The 17482-nt window shown below is 36.4% G+C and overlaps 1 protein-coding gene across 1 annotated transcript in view; it reads right to left on the bottom strand.

Annotated features, from left to right (window-relative positions):
* LOC123525167 (KN motif and ankyrin repeat domain-containing protein 2-like) overlaps positions 1-16844 on the bottom strand; it is a 76240-nt gene extending 59396 nt beyond the window's left edge. The window contains exon 1 of the mRNA XM_045303981.2: positions 16728-16844. The gene's annotated coding sequence lies outside the window, so the exon portion shown is untranslated. The remainder of the gene's footprint in view (positions 1-16727) is intronic.
* Between the last annotated feature and the right edge of the window lie 638 nt (positions 16845-17482).

Below are 17482 nucleotides of genomic sequence, written 5' to 3'. Positions count from 1 at the left end.
GGTGTATTGGATAATCTGAATTGCTTTCACACTTCTCGGGAAAATCTCGCAAGTACCTGAAGTAGGGGGAGCTTAAATTATGCTATCAGCGTGTGTTTGTGTATTTCAACACCTCGTTATGACACCGTGCAAATTGTCATTAGTCTGGATAGCAGTAATTAGCAAGAGCGGAAGTAAAAGACAAGAGGACCATGATGGTCCTGAATCGCTCACCTCTTCCCACATGACCCAGTTTTGAGTATGACATCGTTTTTTCTATTATTTGACATAGTGACCTAGTTTCTGAGCTCATGTGACCCAGTTTTGAACTTGACCTAGATATTATCAAGATAAAAATTCTGACCAATTTTCATGAAGATCCACTGAAAAATATGGTCTCTAGAGAGGTAACATGGTTTTCCTATTATTTTACCTATTGACCTAGTTTTCGAAGGTACATGACCCTATTTTGAACTCTACCTAGATATCATCAAGGTGAACATTCTAACTAATTTTCATGAAGATCTCATGAAAAATACGGCCTCTAGAGAGGTCACAAGGTTTTTCTAAATTTATATCTACTGGCCTAGTTTTTGACCGCACGTGACCCAGTTTCGTAACTAACCTAGATATCATCAAGGTGAACATTCAGATCAATTTTCATGAAGATCCATTGAAAAATATGGCCTCTAGAGAGGTCAAAAGATTTTAATAATTTTAGACCTACTGACCTAGTTTTTGACCGCAGTTGACCCAGTTTCAAACTCGACCTAGATATCATCAAGATGAACATTCAGACCAAATTTCATACAGATCCCATGAAAAGTATCGCCTCTAGATAGGTCAAAAGGTTTTTTTATTATTTGACCTACTGTCCTAGTTTTTTAAGGCACGTGACCCAGTTTCAAACTTGACCTAGATATCATCAAGGTGAACATTCTGACCAATTTTTATGGAGATCCATTCACAAGTATGGCCTCTAGAGAGGTCACAAGGTTTTTCTATTTTTAGACCTACTGACCTAGTTTTGGACTGCACATGACCCTGTTTCGAACTTGACCTAGACATCATCAGGATGAAAATTCAAACCAATTTCATACAGATCCCATGAAAAATATGGCCTTTAAGAGAGGTCACAAGGTTTTTCTATTATTTGACCTACTGACCTAGTTTTTGATGGCATGTGACCCACTTTCGAACTTGACCTAGATATCATCAAGATGAACATTCAGACCAACTTTCATACAGATCCCATGAAAAATATCGCCTCTAGAGATGTCACAAGGTTTTTCTATTATTTGACCTACTGACCTAGATTTTGAAAGCATGTGACCCACTTTCGAACTTGACCTAGATATCATCAAGGTGAACATTCTGACCAATTTTCATGAAGATCTCATGAAATATATGGCCTCTAGAGAGGTCACAAGGTTTTTCTATTTTTAGACCTACTGACCTAGTTTTTCACTGCACGTGACCCAGTTTCGAACTTGACCTAGATATCATCAAGATGAACATTCAGAATAAATTTCATACAGATCCCATGAAAAATATGGCCTCTAGAGAGGTCACAAGGTTTTTCTATTATTTGACCTACTGACCTAGTTTTTGACCGCATGTGACCCAGTTTCGAACTTGACCTAGATATCATCAAGGTGAACGTTCTGACCAATTTTCATGAAGATCTTGTGAAATATATGGCCTCTAGAGAGGTCACAAGGTTTTTCTATTTTTAGACCTACTGACCTAGTTTTTGACCGCACATGACCCAGTTTCAAACTTGACTTGGATATCATCAAGATGAACATTCAGATTAACTTTCATACAGATCCCATGAAAAATATGGCCTTTAGAGAGGTCACAAGGTTTTTCTATTATTTGACCTACTGACCTAGTTTTTGAAGGCACGTGACCCAGTTTCGAACTTGACCTAGATATCATCAAGGTGAACGTTCTGAACAATTTTCATGAAGATCTTGTGTTATATATGGCCTCTAGAGAGGTTACAACGTTTTTCTATTTTTAGACCTACTGACCTAGTTTTTGATGGCATGTGACCCAGTTTCGAACTTGACCTAGATATCATCAAGATGAACATTCTGACCAACTTTCATGAAGATCTTGTGAAACATATGGCCTCTAGAGAGGTCACAAGGTTTTTCTATTTTGAGACCTACTGACCTAGTTTTTGACCGCACGTGACCCAGTTTCAAACTTGACCTAGATATCATCAAGATGAACATTCTGACCAACTTTCATAAAGATCCCATGAAAAATGTGACCTCTACAGTGGTCACAAGCAAAAGTTTACAGACGCACGGACAAACGACAGACGACGGACACCGCGCGATCACAAAAGCTCACCTTGTCACTTTGTGACAGGTGAGCTAAAAATCAGGCGACTTGCATTTCGCTTTGAGGTTAGATTTGAGTGAAGTTTGAAGTTCCAAAGCACCTATTTCGCTCAAGTCGCCCACTTGCGAGAGCCCTAGATAGAAAGTTTTTCATGACACAATTTTTTAACCTTTTCTTTTTGTTTCATACACTGAATCAGGTCCAATTTTCAACAACCACTTTTGATTTTCCAGACTTTCAATCAAATTCTTTCCTTCACCATGTAGAAAACACTAACAACATTAAACAGGAGCACCGCCTTGCGGGTGCTGACGCTCATCTGATTTTTTTGTATAATAGAAATATTGTCCTACCCATGATTTTCTAAGTCTAAAAAGGGCCATCATTCTTGCAAAAAGCAGGATAGAGATATGTTTCTTGATGTACAGTGTCCGCTTATGATGGTGAAAAACTGTTGCAAGTTTTAAAGCAATAGCTTTGATAGTTTATGAGAAAAGCTGACTTAAACATAATACTCAACCAAGAAAACTGATTTTCTCAGTCCAAAAGGGGCAATAATTATTGCAACAAGAGCTGTCTCCGTAGGATGACACATGCCCCCGATAGCACTTTGAATGAATCGTTATGGCCGATGTTAGAGTTTAGGACCTTTGACCTACGGAGCTGGGTCTTGCGCGCGACACATCGTCTTACTGTGTCACACATTCATGCATAGTTATTTTAAAATCCATGCATGAATGACAAAGATATGGACCGGACATGCCCATCAACGCACTATCATGAAAAATGATCTTTAACGTCCAAGTGTGACCTTGACCTTTGAGCTACGGACCTGGGTCTTGCGCATGACACGTCGTCTTACTGTGGTACACATTTATGCCAAGTTATTTAAAAATCCATCCATCGATGACAAAGATATGGACCGGACACGCCCATCAATGCACTATCCTTTAACGTCTAAGTGTGACCTTGACCTTTGAGCTACGGACCTGGGTCTTGCGCATTGCACGTCGTCTTACTTTGGTACACATTCATGCCATGTTATTTGAAAATCCATCCATCGATGACAAAGATATGGACCGGACACGCCCATCAATGCACTATCCTTTAACGTCTAAGTGTGACCTTGACCTTTGAGCTACGGACCTGGGTCTTGCGCACTGCACGTCGTCTTACTGTGGTACACATTCATGCCAAGTTATTTGAAAATCCATCCATCGATGACAAAGATATGGACCGGACACGCCCATCAATGCACTATCCTTTAACGCCTAAGTGTGACCTTGACCTTTGAGCTACGGACCTGGGTCTTCCACACTGCACGTCGTCTTACTGTGGTACACATTCATACCAAGTTACTTGAAAATCCATCCATCGATGACAAAGATATGGACCGGACACGAAAATTGCGGACAGACCGACAGACTGACAGACCGACAGACAGACGGTTCAAAAACTATATGCCTCCCTTCGGGGGCATAAAAAGCAGGATGGAGTTATGTTTCTTGCTGTACAGGGTCTGCTTATGATGGTGAACAAGAGTTGCAAGTTTCAAAGCAACAGTTTTGATCAATAGTTTAAGAGAAAAAGTTGACCTAAACATAAAACTTAACCAAGAAATCTTATATTTTCTAAGTCCAAAAGGGGCCATAAATCTGGCAAAAAGCAGGATGGAGTTATGTTTCTTGCTGTACAGGGTCAGCTTATGATGGTGAACAAGTGTTGCAAGTTTTAAAGGTCCATTACTAAGGGAAAGTAAGTTGGCAATTTTTTTCATAGCCAGTGCATAGACTTCTGCAAGACACTAAATAATGAAGATTGGCAGGTCAAAATTTACAGAAGGTCTTTGGAACTCAAAGAAATGTATGTGTATTATGTTGAAATTTCAATGAATCGACAGAATGACCCCCAGGTCTTTTTAACTTTCTTCATACTTCATAGAAAAATAATTGTACATATACTGCGATTTATTTCGAATTTCTACATACCAACTTTCATTTTCCAATAAAATGAAATAGTTTCTGTGCTTTTTAAAAGAAATTAAAATGTTCACTTTCCTTAGTATTGGACCTTTAAAGCAATAGCTTTGATAGTTTAGGAGAAAAGCTGACCTAAACATAAAACTTAACCAAGAAAACTGATTTTCTAAGTCCAAAAGGGGCAATAGTTCTTGCAAAAAGTAGGATGGAGTTATGTTTCTTGATGTACAGGGTCAGCTTATGATGGTGAACAAGTGTTGCAAGTTTCAAAGCAATAGCTTTGATAGTTTAGGAGAAAAGTTGCCCAAAAAATAAAACTTAACCAAGAAATCTGATATTTTCTAAGTACAAAAGGGGCCATAAATCTTGCAAAAAGCAGGATGGAGTTATGTTTCTTACTGTACAGGGTCAGCTTATGATGGTAAACAAGTGTTCAAAGCTGACCAAAACATAAAACTTAACCAGGCAACGCCGACGCAGACGCCAATGCTGACACTGATCAAGTGATGACAATAACTCATCATTTTTTTTCCAAAAATCAGATGAGCTAACAAGCTATATTATCATATAAACAAACGATCTGATAGAAAGTTTTTCACGACACAAATTTTTTATCCTTCTGCTGTCTGTTTCATACACCAGTAAAACAAGATCTCATTCAGTTCCCACATGATGTTGGTGAGATTTGCTCTTTATGCCTTTTAAGTTGCTAATCTATTTATTTTATAGCCAGGGATCATCCTACAGGGTGATATGAGCGATATCGTTGCTGTAAAGTCGACCACTTCGCCTAATTATCGCCTCCGGGCGAAATCAGAATCGCCGACTTTTTCAGAGTGTTATAAATCTGTTTATTTAAAGTTGTAAAACTTGATGCATATACTAGATTAAATTACCGATAAATCCATGGTCAACCCCTCCTACTCGCCTGTCAAACTTCAAACAATCGTAGCGTTAATATCCCACTGTAGTTAATCAATAATATTGTAAGCCGCCGCCATTTCGAAAATTTTCAACCTGCGTGTAAAAAGCCAATAAACTTAACGAGTGCATGATCTTATGCATCAATTGTATAATTTTTATTATTTCTTGATTTTATTAAAAAATTCTTCAAAAATTATTTCAAATACGGCCAATTTCTTTAAATGAATTGCCCGGGCGCTGTGGATAAAAAACGATTCCGCGGACGTCTGAACTGCCGTACAAAATATTGTAAAAAGATCGCCAATATCTACAAGTTTGGTATTATTTTCGAAAAGATTAATAAATAAATCAATTAAATGTATAAATCTGAACAAGTTCAATTTAATGCAAGAATCGGGCATTATTAAAGCATGAGAATCGAATCATGTATAAAAATTTTCACAGCGTTTCGATCATGCATCTGCTAAATTTACGAGTTTCGGACGTGTAAATTTAGGAAAAAATTTAAAAGTGACTTTTTCATAGCTCAGTTTATACTTTATTTAGAAATTCATGATAATAATAATGTAATATTCAATTTCCTTAAATAATTACTGTATAAGTTATAGCAAGACCCGTAGAAAGTGGATATATACTATGCTGAATCTTCTCCTTAAATTCCTCGATTTCTCCCTAAATTCTGTGAAAGGAGAAGTCACTTCTCCCTAAAATTTTGACCTAGGATGATCCCTGATAGCTCTTTTGTTTTCATTTTGATTCTTGTTCCTTATATCTAATCGAGTTAGCACTGTTCCTGTGTTAATCTAATAACCGCTCCAGCACGGATTCAATTAAATCTTGCTAACTGTTCTATGTTCCGTATACATGACCGTGATCGCATTTAATCAAGCTCACCAATTTTTACCAGAAATTAAAATATGCCGAGCAATAAATAGTAAATATTATACAAACAAAGACACAAAAAAGTATGCTGCTGACAACAGAAAGCTGTCTAGCTTTGGCTTTGTCAATAAAAACAAGTGCCAAGAAACGGGCCACCGATATAAAGTTCTAGGATTCGGTAAGATCAGCGAACACTGATGACAAATTAAACACATCCTAGGATCAAGCCTTTGATAAAAGCACTGGTAATGACCCACCGAAATCTGAAAGTTTTACTGACCCTTCACTGTCTGAGGTTTTTTTTGTGACTTTCTTTGTGTAATTTATTAGACACTTTCGAAAGACAAAAAAAAAATCACTGAAAAATTGATTTTTATTTGTAATGTGACATACAACAATAACAATGCTGAAATAAAGGTCATATGATGGTAAAACATATTTTTGAAATTTCCCAATGTTCAGGTTTTAAGCGCTATTTTTCCCATTTGAATGGACCCCGGGCCTCAGGTTTGAAACGGTAAAAAAATCCCTGTGTCAGGTGAAACTTCTGGAGCACAGGTACAAAAACTGACCGACAAGATGTTGGAAAACTCAACACTACCCAGCAAAACAAATAGAATGCGAATCATTTACAGACTAACATTTCAACAGCGTTGTGCTAAATAATAAAGCGCTTTGATGATACCGATTTATCAAGGGAAGTTACTCGAATAATACTGGTGACGATGTTAACAAAAGGCGAGATACCACGGTGAACTGTTTTCTATACAAAAATTAACAAAGAAAACTAGTGAATTATGGTTTAATTGATAGGCATTTTTTTTTTTAAATTTCGGAGGGGAATTTTACGCATCGGGAATGGGAAAAAAAACATAATTATCCTCGAGTGCCCAAACTGCGCCCCTCTAAGCTTTATCTGTGAAACGCAACGTAAATACAAGTTATAAGATAAAAGTAACACAATTACCAAAGATGCACATCAATTTTCACCAATCCTAAGAGAAATCAATCCTCATTCAAGAACTTATCCTCCAAAATTCCACTAAAATCCAAAGCCTGTCAAAAATATACCACCATTTTGTTTGGACCTAACTCCGCCCCCCAGCATATCAGTCTCGTGAATTTCAAAATAATTAAGGCATAACTTATTAATATTATTGGTACCCGCCCGCTTAGCTCAGTAGGTAGAGGGTCGGTCTACGGATCACGGGGTCGTGAGTTCCATCCTCGGGCTAGGCGTATGTTCTCCGTGACTATTTGATAAACGACACTGTGTCTGAAATCATTAGTCCTCCACCTCTGATTCATGTGGGGAAGTTGGCAGTTACTTGAGGAGAACAGGTTTGTACTGGTACAGAATCCAGGAACACTGGTTAGGTTAACTGCCTGCCGTTACATGACTGAAATACTGTTGAAAAACGGCGTTAAACCCAAAACAAACAAATAATATTATTGGTTTCTGAACAAGGTAACTTAAAAAAGGAACTGTATAAAGTATTTTAACTGTTATTTTCACAATTTTAATCCTCTTTTTCACAATGGGAGCACAAAAATGTGGCACCCGTCCTCATAAATCTGATAGGGAAGCAATACATTAAATGGGCCAAGTGCAAACATGAGTGATGTGGGGTACATTAAATAACTTTGCAGCTGTCTTTACAGGCATATTGTTCTCAACAATTTCCTGGTATGCGTTGACCAATGCTTCATGGGAATACCATAGGGTTAGGCTGAAAATAGTGAGAAAAAGCAAATAAATCACTTACCAAGCATAACAGTGTGTGTGTGTGTTCGGGGTTTAATGTCTTTTTCAGCAATTTTTCAAGCATAACAGTACACCGGACCAAAAACAATCAATAAAAATATGCTTGGCCTTAAAATATACGACTGAAGTCATGTGACTTTCATTCATGAAAATGTAAAGTGTAGCCACAGCGTCCCAGATAATTCACGTTTGTATTTTGTGTTTAAAAGGGGGATTTTGCAGAGAGTTATTTTGCATTAAGGAAAAACACATAAATACTGTAAGTAGAGATAAAAGTTGCAATATCTGCCTGTTTATAACGCATTTCTGCTGAAAAATATATCCGAAATTATGTACTATGACATAGTAAAAAAAATCCCCGCAGTCACTCTCTCTCGCGCTAAAGTCTCGCGAGACTACAAGCAAAACAACAAGGCAGTCTGAAAGACAGTTAAATCCCCCGCCACTGCTATGGATAGTGAAAGGGTAAACCTTTGATTTTAGCTGTGACCTTGACCTTGAACTGACATGGCTGACTCATGAATTCTGCACAACGTCTTGATGAGGTGATCATTTGACCAAAGTTTCATGAAAATCCTTCAAGGGGTTTAGGAGATACAGAGCTGAAACCTTTGACCTTCAGTTGTGACCTTGACCTTGATTTGACATGGCTGACTCATGAGTTCTTGATGAGGTGATCATTTGACCCAAGTTTGATGAAAATCCTTCAAGGGGTTAAGGAGATATAGAGTGGACACCAAATGGAAGGCTCAAACCTTCGACCCTTAGTTGTGACCTTGACCTTGAGCTGGCATGGTTGACTAATAATTTCTGCACATCGTTCTGATGAGGTAATCATTTGACCCAAGTTTTATAAAATTCCTTCAAGGGGTTTAGGAGATATAGAGCGGACACGAAATGGAAGGCTCAAACATTTGACCTTCAGTTGTGACCTTGACCTTGAGCCAACATGGCTGACTCATAAGTTCTGCACATCGCCTTGATGAGGTGATCGTTTGACCCAAGTTTGATGAAAATCCTTCAAGGGGTTTAGGAGATATAGAGCGGACACAAAATGGAAGGCTCAAACCTTTGACCCTAAGTTGTGACCTTGACCTTGAGCCGGCATGACTGACTCATGAGTTCTGCACATCGTCTTGATGAGGTGATCATTTGACCCAAGTTTTATAAAATTCCTTCAAGGGGTTTAAGTGATATAGAGCGGACACAAAATGGAAGGCTCAAACCTTTGACCTGGAGTTGTGACCTTGACCTTGAGCCGGCATGGCTGACTCATGGGTTCTGCACATCGTCTTGATCAGGTGATCATTTGACCCAAGTTTTATAAAATTACTTCAAGGGGTTTAGGAGATATAGAGCGGACACAAAATGGCAGGCTCAAACCTTTGACCTTGAGTTGTGACCTTGACCTTGAACCGACAAGGCTGACTCATGGGTTCTGCACATCGTCTTGATGAGGTGATCATTTGACCCAAGTTTCATGAAAATCCTTCAAGGGGTTTAGGAGATATGGACCGGACACGATTTTGTTACGGACGGAAGGACGGACAGACGGACAGAAGGACGGACGCAGACCATTCCTATAATCCCTCCGCCACGGCCGGGGATTAAAAAGATGGTGGAGTTAGGACAGGGGCGCAGTTAGGACCTCCGACGATACTATTTTAAGGGGGGGGCAGGTCTAGGAAAGTGGTATATTTACAGATTATCTGTAAATTTACAGATAATCTATAATTTTACAGATTTTTCGATCTATAAATTTACAGATCAAATGTTTGAAAAGTTCTAAAATCATAGTTGGACTCAAAATAGCAGCTTAAAATTAACTGATTAACTTATGGTACGGATAAATAAAGGTCAATTGTAACTTTCAGTCATTTCTGTTGACTTTGATTTTTTTGAAAATGCCAAAAATTCAAAGTCAATAACAAGAGCACCGCCTTGCGGGTGCTGACGCTCATCTGATTTTTTTTGTGTAATAGAAATATTGTCCTACCCATGATTTTCTAAGTCTAAAAAGGGCCATCATTCTTGCAAAAAGCAGGATAGAGTTATGTTTCTTAATGTTCAGTGTCCACTTATGATGGTGAAAAACTGTTGCAAGTTTTAAAGCAATAGCTTTGATAGTTTATGAGAAAAGTTGACTTAAACATAATACTCAACCAAGAAAATGATTTTCTAAGTCCAAAAGGGGCAATAATTATTGCAAAAAGCCGGATGGAGTTATGTTGCTTGCTGTACAGGGTCAGCTTATGATGGTGAACAAGTGTTGCAAGTTTTAAAGCAATAGCTTTGATAGTTTAGGATAAAAGCTGACCTAAACATAAAACTTAACCATAAAAAAAAAAGTTTCTAAGTCCAAAAGGGGCAATAAATCTTGCAAAAAGCAAGATGGAGTTATGTTTCTTGATGTACAGGGTCTGCTTATGATGGTGAACAAGTATTCCAAGTTTCAAAGCAATAGCTTTGATAGTTTAGGAGAAAAGTTGACCTAAACATAAAACTTAACCAAGAAATCTGATATTTTCTAAGTCCAAAAGGGGCAATAAATCTTGCAAAAAGCAAGACGGAGTTATGTTTCTTGATGTACATGGTCTGCTTATGATGGTGAACAAGTATTCCAAGTTTCAAAGCAATAGCTTTGATAGTTTAGGAGAAAAGTTGACCTAAACATAAAACTTAACCAAGAAATCTGATATTTTCTAAGTACAAAAGGGGCCATAAATCTTGCAAAAAGCAAGATGGAGTTATGTTTCTTGATGTACAGGGTCTGCTTATGATGGTGAACAAGTATTCCAAGTTTCAAAGCAATAGCTTTGATAGTTTAGGAGAAAAGTTGACCTAAACATAAAACTTAACCAAGAAATCTGGTATTTTCTAAGTACAAAAGGGGCCATAAATCTTGCAAAAAGCGAGATGGAGTTCTGTTTCTTGCTATACAGGGTCAGCTTATGATGGTGAACAAGTATTCCAAGTTTCAAAGCAATAGCTTTGATAGTTTAGGAGAAAAGCTGACCTAAACATAAAACTTAACCAGGCAACGCCGACGCAGACGCCGACGCCGACGCCGACAACCGCTCAAGTGATGACAATAACTCATCATTTTTTTTTCAAAAAATCAGATGAGCTAAAAATGGCTGAAACTAACAAATGATTTTAATTTGTGCATACTGTAAATAAACCAATTAATTTCAAGCTGCAGTTTTGGGGATAAATGTAATCAATTTTCATACACACAAACATACATACATAAATTTACAGATCGAAAAATCTGTAAATTTATAGATTATTTGTAAACTTACAGATAATCTGTAAATATAGCCTGTTCCCCTATATTCTCGTGGTACTAGTGACACTAAATACAGTCAGCAAGCAAAGGAAAATATAACAGTTATTTTGTTTAATAACTAATTTAAAATAATTCATTATCTATCAAAACATACAAGTTTTGACACAAAATATAATTAAAATACTCCCGACAATCAGGTGTCAACATGTACACTTTCTACCATTTTGATTTTGATTTTGTATGTCCTTGGTATTTTCGCGTTAAAGATGTTGTTGTTGTAGTTGTAGAATTATTGTAAGGTTACATACCAAGATATTTGTTTATTTCTGGTACACTAAGGAATTCTGTGTCTGTTTGTAAAAATAACAATTAAATTATAACAATATTGGTAAAATTATGTGAAATGTTACACACCCAGTACTTAACTATTTACTCATTTTGACAGCGTGTACACCTGAAAGAGCTGTCCCTTCTCAGAACCCTGACTTTTGAACCCTTGTATGTGACAACTAAACTTAGCCTGTTTCGGAAATTATGATGCCAAGGCAGGAATTAAAGGAAAGTGTGACATTGTGGGATCGTCATTCATCCGAATCGGGCCTATTTATAACAGACGACATAAACAAAACATTGGCAAAAACGATGTTAACAAGTGAAAAATACAGGAGTTGGGTTTAATTGGATAGAAATTTTAAGTATTTCAACTATTTTGAAAGTAAACTCACCAAAATTCTATGCATTCTGGATAAATTAATTAAAATTTAAACTGAAAATGTAAGTAGGTTGTCTGTAAACAATGTCAAGATGGCGCTGCAGTGCAAAACGGAAATAACGCAAAATTACCAATGACGCGAGAATACCGCAGACGACTATACCACTTTCCTAGACCTGGGGGGAATGGTAGTTCAATAACATTAACCTTGCACAGGGCGCCTTTAGTATTTGGACGTTCAACATGTCCCTGTGTCAAGTTTAATCGAATGACAGCCATTTGCATAGCACAAATTTTGACCTTATTTTATTGAAGTGTAATGTAGGAAAAGTCTCAAACACGTGATATATTGGTTAACCGTAACTAAAACTGCACCTCCAATCACTTCCCTTACACATTACACAGACTCTTCTAGCATAATTTAATCAAATATCATAAACAATACAACACTGAATAAATATATAGAATCAATTATACGTGCTTAGACGAAAAATAATACGTTTAGCCTACAGCACTAGTGAAAAATCTGTGGCCATTATTTAACACATGTGTACCGCCGAATACATGTGGACTAGCCTTTCAAACTGCTTTGATATGAACTCATAATTTATATAAATAACTTTTGATTAAATTACAACCAATAAATGCTGGTTACACCCATAGATTATAAACATATGCATACTACAAAGACAATATGTTAGTGACGGGCAGCATTTATTTTCAAAGCCGACCGTGAGAATATTTCTTCTTCTAAAATCAATCTTTATAATATAATAATAAAGAAGATTTGACAGTTTCGTGTTGTGTTGCGAAAGTGTATGGATGTAAATTTCACTTTCAAAGTGCGGACAGATCTTCGATATTTTCAGTAAGACAGTATATTCAATTGATGTGTAAAATAGGTTTCTTTGTCCATTGTTGGTATTTAGTTATCGCTTTTCAGTCACTTCCAACATGAACTTGTAAAACCTTTCGCAAGACATTTTGCGGAACGCTCTACCGTGAAAATCATAACTTTGATAAAACGTCGGACTATATTATGAAATGTCAAAATCGTAAAATATTGAAGTCCGACGTTTATTTATAGAACTAGGAGGAATGGGGCCGAATTTCGCCTAATCAGGCTGGGCACATCTCCAAATCGGGGTAAATTACCTCGTTCGGGGTAATATACCCCGATCGGGGTAAAAGAAGAACAACAGAAAAGTACAAAATTTTTGATAACTTTTTTATTAAGGAAGTGCTAATGCTCATATTTTCGGGTCAACTTCGTATGATATAAACAGTTGACAATATGATAATTTTTCAACAGATTTTTGATGTAAAAATTTCAGAATTTCACCATTTCACCATTTTTTAACATACGCAAAATTGATAAAATGGTACATAGGCATGTTTGTTATGATGATATAAAGCTTTAGTAAAAATATTTATGTTAGCACTTTAAAGAAAAAAGAAACATCAAATTTTTTGTGCTTTTCTATTGTTCTAGTTGTATCCCCACATCACTTATTACAGGTGGTTACCTATTACCGGTGCAATCCCAAAATCTCGAATATTTACTTCCTGAAGAGCACTTCCGGAATCCTTTGTTTACAAAATTACACGACAATTCGTCAAGTGTAACTTCCGTGAAATATGTCCTTCCTAAGGGTAAGTTACTAATTTATTCTATATGAATTGATAGAAAATATGTTTTTCCAGTGTATTTTACTGATAAACTTCAATAACACTAGTAGGGTATAACACTCGATGAATTAAGAATAATTCCCCAGAAAATAAGTGACAGAAGGACTTTCCTCTTGTAAATGATGTCAACAAGCACTGCCTCGCACAGGAGCTTTTTGGCGCCCTTTTTTGATGAACAATACTACTGGACTAAACTTCCGACTTTTCACTGTTAAGAAATGAGAAATCAAATTTCATTCAATATTGTCAGCCCTTTTTTTGTAAATTTGGGGAAGGGTACCAGGTCCCTTTTGGAGGGGAAATTTACGTCGCGAAATCATTGTTTGGAGGAATATATTTGCTGAAAAGTTGTTAAAATCAGGACTGAAAATCAAAACTAATTTCATTTTTATTTGCATGGGGAATTTTTGGGCAAGGTGGGGAAAAAAGTATACTTTTTAGATTGGGGAATGGGGCCGAATTTCGGCCCTAAAATCAGCATAAAAAAGGCCAGATTGTGTGCATGTTATGCATGTGGTAAGTTTTTTTGTTTATTTCATTACAGTTACAAGCTAAAGTGTTATAAGTGTGGTCATTGTACACACCTGAAATTCTGCTGTGCTGTGAAGTTTTTAAGGAGGCATGATGAGTTCTTTTAAGTCACCACTGAATGTGATAATTCTGGTTTATCTGTGATTTTGCCAAAATTTGACAAAGTGCTGTTTGTGGTATTATTCATTTATTTTATTCATGTTATATGTTATAATATACTGTTCTTCTCCACAGCAGATTAAATAATCCAGTAGCCAGAACTTTCAGCTGTGTTTACTTGTTATTTTTGTGTTTCTGGATGGAAGTTTAATGCAGTAGCATTATTTCCCACAATTCCACCGGTAATAGGTAACTGTAAACATCCAAGATGGCGACCATGGTAGGTCAAAACATGACCTATTATTTCCGATAATTCTGTTCCCAGGTAAATAAAATTAACTTTTAATGAAAAGAAAATAATTGTTTTTTGAGTTTAATTTTATTAAGCATATGAATCAAATGTCATGTATTGTGGAAAATCAATCATTAATACACCGGTAATTGGTACATCCAGGATACCCCGATCGGGTTACATTACCCTGAACGAGGTAATTTACCCCGATTGGGAGATGTGCCCAGCCTGCTAATGTTTTGGTGAAAAAAAATACTGTCTTATAGTGTTTCCTGCAGACTCTTAAAGGGGAATGGTGCTTCCCTTGAAAAGGGGCACTTTTAACGCGCTGTTTGGCATTGAAAGGGCATTTGTCCAAGAACGCTTGTCGGCGTCATTTTACATACTATTATCTCATTGAATTTGAGAATCTTTCATATCTCAGATATGGGATAGATATTTTGTAGTATTCTTTATAATGCCTACCATGGCATGTGAAAGTGCTTTCCTTTCTTTTGTTTAAAGATGAAACTGATGATTCATACTTTCAAACATTCTTATTCTGTTACCCTCATGAAGTGTTAGCTTGCATTTTCAGACTCAGAGACAGATTTCAGGTGATAATTAATAAGCAACAAGTTTTATTGAACAACTATCAGTGCGCAACTTTATTTTGTCAATCATATCATTTCACCACTGATTTACGTTAAGAGAATAGGCAGTTCGTCAAATCTACATGTAATCAATGACTTTATACCTATATTGCTGATTAAACCAATTGTTCTTCCTTGCCAGTAAGATTTAGACGACAGGTCGAGTCGGAAAGTTATATTTTGCTAGTGTTTTGGGCATGCAAAAATGAAAGTAGAATGCGACGTAAAAAGTATATGCTGTGAAATTTGCTAGATTAGATCGTCTGCCACTATTTTAATCACTCCCCCGTTGTTCGGTTGTTTTTGCGATACATACAGTGACTGACTATGAATCTGTTTTGTTTTTTCGTCTAATCACACATTATTCAGTAATATAAACATAAATGCGAATACCAATGGTTCATTGCGAGTAATAACTCAAAATTTCGGCTTGCTTGACGCATGGGGCTGTGCACTTTCATCTTAAATTTCGGCCTTATAAAATCATTTTGACAAATTATTTACGAAAACAAAACTAGGGCCTTGCATTTTTAGTTTATTCATTTAAATCTCAATCAGTTTTTATAACTTAATCGCTAAGTTATCGGTTATTTTCATACCGATATACGTTTTCAAATTTTCAAGACGGCGACGACTTCTGCATCGGCGCGTCATGAATGTGCTTCGTAATATTACAAATCAAGACATCGGTCAATTTTAATGAATTTGGTATCATTCTAAAGCTTAAACGTTTATCTTATTATTTTTATAAATGATATCCATAAAGGAATAAAATAAATCTTGTAGATAAAATCGATATAAAATATTTTGAGTCTGGTCAATTTTCATGGGTTGGTTGGCGATCGGCAAACCTTCAATATTTTATTTTTAAAGGCCTAATTAGCGCATCGAAAATGTGCGATAATCAATCTACATTTTAAATGATTACAACCTTTTAAAATAATTATCGTTTAACTGACCGTTTCAATCATATCTTCCCTAAAAAGGCTACATGTTGCTTCTCCGTCGACGTGCTAAAAACAAACAAATTTTCATCTACTGTTCCCAATTAAACTATCATAAAACAGTTATTGATTGCATAATCCTGTCAGTTATTAATCAGGGTCATTCACGGTTGATGCACCCACGTTTCGACCTGTTGATCACAGCCGCTAATTGATGGTACAATACACGGAACATGGCCCGCGGACATTGGCTTTCCAGACTGGTTTTGAAAAGGCACTTGTCAAGATAAATATACAAGCTTCATAGAATAAAAGGGCACGTGGCGCAAACGGGCGGTTTGAAGGGCAGCTTGGCAGCACTTCAAACGGGGCATGGCGCTGCGCCATGTTAAAAAGGCCTGCAGGAAACACTAGTCTTAATATTTTAAAGATGCATTTAATTCGAAAGTTGTGGGTTATTTGGTGATTATAGATGTTAAGAATTTCAAATAGGAGAATAACGGTCAAATCACGGCGGGTCAGTCAACACTGCAGCTTTATTTCCAGGAGCTTTTGCAAGACATAAAATTTTGTCAACCACTCAAAAATGTTACATGCCTACAATGCTTTTGTAGAGATAACAGTTCTTCAAATGACACTTGTTTGTAATACATACCATATATATTATGACAAAGATTCAACAGCAAACTTTTATTCCTACAAAATGTAGCCACACCAAACTTTCACAAACTTGTTTGTCGGCCATACTTATGACGTCATTTGGCTGGTCATAAACAACTGAAAAGAATTATAAACACTGTAAAGTTAAGGTAGTTCACTCTGTACAAAGTTCATTGCCTCAAACATGTCAAAGAGCTATAAAAATAATATTTTATACTTCTTTGATTGCCTTAATCTTTACAGACGTATTTTTTTCCCTTAATGTAGAAAATGTTACAAAAAAGCAAGAAATTATTTAAAACTATTAACAAGAAAAATTATGCAATGGCACCGAGGAAGCCGCTTATTTTCATAAAATGTTTAAGGGGTCTCAATTCTTTCACTCCCAAGCTCTTTCAATTTCCCACTTCTCACTTACTATATAAATTAAGTATGACGAACCGGTGATTTGACGAAACCACTACCATCCTTTCAATTCCATTCCTTTTCACTCCCAAATCTTTTCCTCCCCTGACTGTTTAGTGTGACTGTTCTCTCCCACTTTCTTTAAAGAGATTACTTTTTCACTCCAAATTTTATTTTGTCTCTAGAAATTATATTTTGATTAATGGAAAGTCAATAAATGCTATTAAATGACTCTTTGTGATTTCCTAAATACATGTACGCAGATCGAGTTAAATTTCAAATTGAGTATATTTGAATCTTTTTTTTATTGAGAGGAGATACAAGATATAGCAATATTGATACATT

This window comes from Mercenaria mercenaria, chromosome 3 (assembly GCF_021730395.1).
Source record: "Mercenaria mercenaria strain notata chromosome 3, MADL_Memer_1, whole genome shotgun sequence".
Classification (NCBI taxonomy): Eukaryota; Metazoa; Mollusca; class Bivalvia; order Venerida; family Veneridae; genus Mercenaria; species Mercenaria mercenaria.
Note: the sequence above shows the minus strand (reverse complement) of the source record. Positions and strands in the feature narration are given on the sequence as shown.